The following is a 6,841-nucleotide window of genomic DNA, read 5'->3' on the forward strand; positions in this document are numbered from 1 at the left end:
TTTGATAAACGGTGAATGTCTAAAAGCCCAACAATGAACAATTCATATCTAAATAGCAAACTATATGTGACCTCAAAACATCGAATAACTCCCTCTTTAATATGTACAGTGTATTGTGGGATATGATACTGTGTCAGTGTTTTGAATGTGTTGTTAATAAAGTCTTATTCACATGCATAGTGGCTTTTTATTTATTGCTTTTTTACAGAATTTTTTAAAAAATGTCTCTTCTTGCTATTTTGGTTGCTGACCCTTGGGTGTGAGGGTCATGAAAGAGTCCACTAAGAGTTAATGATTAAAGAAGCACTTTTCATTAAGCGTTTAGCCAGTTTTTTACACTACATATATCCTAAAAAGTATACTAACTCCCTTAGTCCCCTTTGAAGGTCACAACTTAACAATGCTTCTTTGCATTTATATGGAGTTTTTTATTGTCACTGCTATATACTAACAAGTCACTAATTAGACCTCACTATACTCCTGTTATGTAGAAATTGTGAAATTTACAGTACAACTCAGAGGCACTGAGCAGGGGGAATGAAAAGAGGCACTGAGACCCTTGAGAAAGCGAGAGCGACATCTGCGCTACAGCTTTAGCTGAGCACCAGTTCACCAAGCACACAGTCAACCTGTAGAACTCCTTGCCAGAGAATGTTGTGAAAATCAGGACTTTAACAGGGTTCAAGAAAGAACTAGATAAGTTCATGGAGAATAGGTCCATCAATACTTATTAGCCAGGATGGGTAAGAATGGGGTCCCCGGCCTCTTGTTTGTCAGAACTTGGAAATGGGCAACAGGGTCATTATCACCTGTTCCGTTCACTCCCTCTGAGGCATCTGGCACCAGTCACTGTTAGAAGACACGATATGGTGCTAGATGGATCTTTGACCTGGTCTAGAATGGCTGCTTTTATGTAGAGGCTCATGGCTTTAATCTGTAAGGTCCCAGATTCAAGCTCAACTGTCCAGACCCAGGGTGTGTCAGCGGTACAAGTTGAGGCTTATTTTGAATGAGCTTCTGGGAGGCCTCTGAAGCTTGGAAAGGGCTTGTTCAGCTGAAGGACATATGTAATTGAGAGGCACTGTCATTCGATTGTTCAATGCTCTCAATGCCCTGGGTTACAAAGGCATGGGGTATATTGGAAGCAATCTGTCCAGGGCTTTGCATCAAACTAATGGTAGAGGTTGTATTGGAATTCAGCAACGAAGGGTCCTGTGCTGAGTCTGTGCTCATGAAAGCTCATGCTCAAAACTTTTCTGTGAGTCTATAAAGTGCCACAGGACCCTTTGTTGCTGTTACAGATCCAGACTAACACAGCTACCCCTCTGATATTGGAATTCAGGCATCCAAGACTCCCTGCCCTGGGGAGAGCCCATTGGCCCATACTCAAAGTAACTTCAAAGTGGTGAAAAGCTCTCCTATAAATAATATGTCTATTCTTTCTCTTGAACCTCAGAAATCTTTATATAGCTGACAGATTTGCTTTTCATGTCCATTGCCAGGGCCTCTCCAGGATTTGAATCCAGACACCAATCATACTCACACAGTCCTCTCAATGTGCATGGCCATACCTGCAGGCAGAAGAAGGAAAAGTTTGAAAAGGACACAAACTGTGACCATCATGCTTCAAGGACTAATCCAACGTCTGACTGATTGTGGGTAGGAAAAGACTCCTCACACCACAATACACTATGATGTGAGTTTGTCCTTCCTCCTGAATCAATTGGTCCCAGACAATGTTCCCTCTAATTCTTCCATTCTTAGCACAGGGTCCTTCTTGCTGCACTGTCCCTCAAACTTAATCCTCTGGAGGGACTGTGGCAACACACCAAGGGCCTGTTGGATCCCCAGCATCTCTCAGGTTCAGAACAACTCACAACCTGCTTCCTTCATTGACCCATGGCTGCCTCAAGCTGGCAGAGCTAACAGAAAGGACTGTGAAGCCATACTACCATCCCCCAATTCCCTGCAAGTTCTCTCAGTAACAGGATGGCCCTTGCCAATCAGTGTGAATGGATCTGTCATCTCCTGCAGGAACAGCAGGGGCCAGGGGCATCCATGGGGGAGCAAGAGAAGAGTTATCCCCTCGGGCTGATCTGAGTTACACCAGGTCCAAACTATCCCCAGGCCCTATTGCAAGGGAGCAGAATGGATGAAGTTAAGCTGCTCTTGCCCCTGCCCTCTGTCATGCTAAAATGGCATGAATTTGGGACTCTCTTTCTTTCCCCTAGCTGAAAATCCCAACAACTTTCTGTCCTCCGGCCTATACCCTCTTGCTTCACTGTCTACGATCAGCTGAATTCACCCAGGGGATTAATTTGCTGATCTTCCTTTATGCAAATTTCCTACCCCGGGCTGATCCCAGCTTTATTGAACAATGGTCATACCCACGCTTACAGGCTTAATTAGCTGCAGGACCCACCATGGGAGCTGCACTCCAGCAGGCCCACATGCCAGCAGGTCCACAACCTGTGTGGCAAAGTTATTAAATCGGTCATGGACTTTTCAGAACACCCACAGAGCCATGTTCAACTGCATGGCCTTCGTTACCCAGAACACCTCCACTCCTGCTCAGTCCCAGCACAACATTCTCTGTTTTCCCAAAATCCCTGGGTTTTCCACATGGAGCCACCTTTATTGTTCATATTGTCAGTGTCCTTTCTGGGCCGTTCCTATGCATTGTCTTACCATGCCTTGAGCAACCTAGAGACTATAATGTGAGCCTTTGGAGAGGGATACAGTATTCCCTTTCCTTCTAAGGAGGAATTGCCACAATTTCTAGTCTTCTTCTCCTTCACCACATCCCTTTCATCGACAAAGTAGGAGAGAAGCATGCCTCAGTGTTTCCCTGGGAGCGTGATGGCACCATTCCAGTCCACTGCTTGCCTGGGCCCTCAGCCCTGCCAAGACACTGGGCCAGGTGTGTTATGGAGTCCCAGATGACCTGGCTACCATCCAAACTCTTGTAGCTCTTGTAAGGCTATCAGAGCCCTCAACAACACGTGTTTACAAGAGCCAAGTTCTAAACGCACAGAGCTGTCCAAGCAGCCAGCTAGTGTGTCAGGAAGCAGCAGAAGAATGGATCTATATTAGGAACAGATGGACAATAACCCCCGGAAGCATGAAGGGGCCAGTTTGACATAGCTAAATCTGGCATGAAGTGTGACGTGTGAGTGGGTGTAATGTAGCCATTGCTAATTAGCCCTTGTATAGTGCTTTTCAGCCATAGACCTCAGAGAAGTGGGTAAGGATTTTAAAGAACAAGCAAACCAAGGTCCAGAGACAAGTTTCAGAGAGGGGTTAGTCTGTTTCAGCCAAAACAACGGGGAGTCCTGTGGCATCTTAAAGAGCAACAAGTTTCTCAGGGCATAAGTTTTTGTGGGCATTTGACAAAGTGTTCCCTCTAATCTTTTCCATCCATGTGCAGATTTTTTTCCACCCTGGGTGAAAGAATTATGTATGTGCATGGAGGTATTTGCAAATGTCCACCACCAGTAGAAACAAAACCTAGGTGTGGTTGCTTTGCTCATTGGCTGGGTGGCATTTGAATCTTTCATGAGGAACTGCACAAGCACCCAGCTTACAGGGAACACTAGTCCCAGGACCCTCATCGTGAAGGCACCAGAGAATTTTCAGAACCCTCTCCTGGATTCTCCATGTTTGGGCACCTAACTTCCAATATTTTGGGCCTGATTCTCTTGCAACACATTGGGCAAGTGTGTCTTCGTCTCCTGCTAAGATCTGATCAAAATAAAGAGGTTGGAGGTTGCTCTTCTCTGACTCTGACTCTGACTCTAGCTCAGATATAAGAAGAACTTTTTGGTTTTTAGAGGCAGGTACCCAGGATGAATGCCTAGCCGAAATGCTGTTCTATTTATAAATGCAGAGCAGTTATCAACTAGGGTCTCACTTCTTCGGTCTCTGCTTCCTAGCCCATCACGCAAGTTTCCCTACTCCTACACTCTAGACTTGTGCAGCATCCTAGCTCCCACTTGTATGTGAGGGCAACAAGGCTATCCTAGCTCCCTAGACTGCTATGCAAACCGAGTAGTTGACAACATATGACTTGCTGGACCTTTGGGGCCTGTTTTCCGTTTCAGCTTTGATCAACTCCCCCTGAAAACATGACTAGAAAGGCCAAATTTTATCTGACTTGGCCAAACTAACTCAAACATTGAAGCTTGGCCCCTGACGTGTCGAAACCACACACCTCCATGGGAAGCCATGGGCAGCAGGACCATAAAGAACTAGGCCTTGCACCCTCATAACCTTCTGGCAGCCTTGGGCTTCCACAATTCCTGATCAAGTGCCCAGGGGATAAGAAAAATGGTGCATAGCTTGACTCTGTGTTCTGTCTGGCTCACTGGAAGTTTGTTCTTGTGTGCCCTCCTGTGACAGCTGGGAGCTCAGCAGAATGAAGCTGCTGGTGGGCTGGGTCTGAGCTGCTTAGAGATGAATCCCAGAAGGATCTAGGACAGAGGCCCATAAAGGGTAGAGTATAAGGATAGTTCAAAAACTGAGCCAGGGAAGTCAGCAAGTGTGAATTAGAGACCTACAGGGATCAGACAGGAAGGTAAGAAGTGGCTGCTTTCCACTTAGCCTCTCTCCAGGCCCCCACACTGCCTTTCAGAGTGAGTGTCCCAGGCCAGGTGGATGGACATTGCTGTACAGAAAGCATTCTGAAGTTGCAGCTTGGGCCCTGAAGCCCAGGGAAAGGCATGGTCTTCAGAGTATGACCTCCAGCCTCAGCTGCAAGGCCAAAGCTCTGTCGGCACTGCTCTGGTGCTGGCCCTTGTCTGCCAATTCAAGACCAGACTGTGGCAACCTAGGGTTCACTCAACCCAGCCAAGAGGCTCAACACAGAACGCTGTGTAGATCTTCCCTGAGTTATGAAATGGGAAGACACTGTGAGCCCTACTGGGCTCACGTCAATCCAATCAGGAGATTCCTTAGTGGGCATATGACCTGCTGTGCACATTCCAAAGAGCCAGACAGCATGATTGCAGGAGAATCAGCCATGACACCTTCACGTGGGATGTGCCTGGCAAACCCAGTTCAGGTGTTGTGGAGAACAGCCCAGAACTCCCTCAGTCGGAACCACTTCTCCTTGACTTTCCCAGACTCCTCATGCTCTCAGAGATGCTGCCGCTGTCACATGGGCTTTCACTGTGCTAAGGATACAGTCTCTGCATAGTTACTGGAGCAACCTACTTTTGCTGGTCCCAGTTTCCCTGATTCTTGTCTGGCTTCTCTTGGAAGAAAGCAACATTACCATCTAGTGGTTGATACCATTAATGACAATGGGCTAAGCTTTTTTTTGTATTGCATTCTATGTCCATTGTATTGTATAATAGTCTGGGACTCGTTGTTCCCAGCAGGCCTACCTTCTGAGCTCCATTTCAGATTGTGGGCTTCAGGCCTTTTATCTCATGGGCTGATTACCTCTCTTCTCCTTTCAGTTGGAAAAGACTTTCTCTTTTCTCTTTTGCCTCTGCAGGAAAGGCCCATAAATTATGTGACCCCTTTTGGGGTGACTAGCAAGACCCAAATGTTGCTCATGAAACATTATGTGACAATGAAACAAACATGCTAAATTAAGGACCTGCCCCCTGCCTGTGCAAGTAGGGTACATAATTTATGGAGAGCCCCAGACTTGGCTGGCCCATTCATCCCCATTGAACTAGGATTTGGGCTGGCTAATTCCTAGTGCTTCTACATAAGGAAGTCCCCCCTATTCCCTGGATAATGCACCTGGTCAGCGGTGCTGTGCTGTAATTCTTACAGGTACTTCAATGCCAAGGCATCAGCTCTGCGGACACCACCCCAACCCAGCCCACTGTGACAGGGTGAGCAAACCTCTGAGTGGAGCATACAATCTGGAGGGGAATTTGGAACTCCTTGGGAGAAGACTTTACGCCCACCTTTGCTTAAGACCGTTCCCTATCTCAAAACCCTAAAAGTAGTTGGAGAAGGGAGTGGCCCCTTTGCAGTCTGTGGGGATGGAGGGCAGGAACTTGAAGTTACTAATACAGTGGGACAGCTGGATCTGAATGCAGAGCTGAGTCATCTCAAGAGCTGAATCTCAAACATGCTCCTATCCAGCTGGAAAACTGTCAAAGTGAAGCCAGGTGAAGAGCTGGTGAGGGAGGAGGAACTCTGATCTTGTGCTGCTCCCTTGTGGTTGTTGGCTGTATGACTCTCTGAGTCTTTATGCAGAGAAACTTCTTAGCTGTGTGACAATGAATGCAGCTGAAAGACATGCGGGGCACATGGCAGAGATGGGAATGCTCTTGATCTGCCTGTGGCAGAGGGCATTTCAGACTCTCTGGCCCATCAGGCTTTGCCCTCTCTGCTGAGTCTGCTGACCACTGGCTAGTTAGTGACTGCTCTGATCACAGTATCAGATCACAGTAGACTCCCTGGCTATCTGTCTTTCACCAAAAATGGGGCTGAGACCCCTCCAAGCTCATTGCACTGTTCTAGCAATGAGCCCAAGGTGTAAAGATGGAGCCTGAGAGATGCTGGGTGCCTCTACAATTATCTTTAGATCAGTTTCAGAGGGGTGGCCATGCTAGTCAGTATCTGCCAAAACGAGAAGTCCCTTGGCACTTTATAGACTAACAGATATATTGGAGCACAAGCTTTCGTGGGCAAAAACACACTTCATCGGATGCATGTACATATTCCCTATAAACATGCATCTGACAAAGTGGGTCTTTGCCCATGAAAGCTTATGCTCCAATATATCTGTTAGTCTATAAGGTGCCACAGGACTTCTCATTGTTTTTATCTTTATATCAGGATTCTGCCTCTCCCAAGTGTTTGGTTCCAAGACCATCCC

This window comes from Carettochelys insculpta, chromosome 31, assembly GCF_033958435.1.
Source record: "Carettochelys insculpta isolate YL-2023 chromosome 31, ASM3395843v1, whole genome shotgun sequence".
NCBI classification, from domain to species: domain Eukaryota; kingdom Metazoa; phylum Chordata; order Testudines; family Carettochelyidae; genus Carettochelys; species Carettochelys insculpta.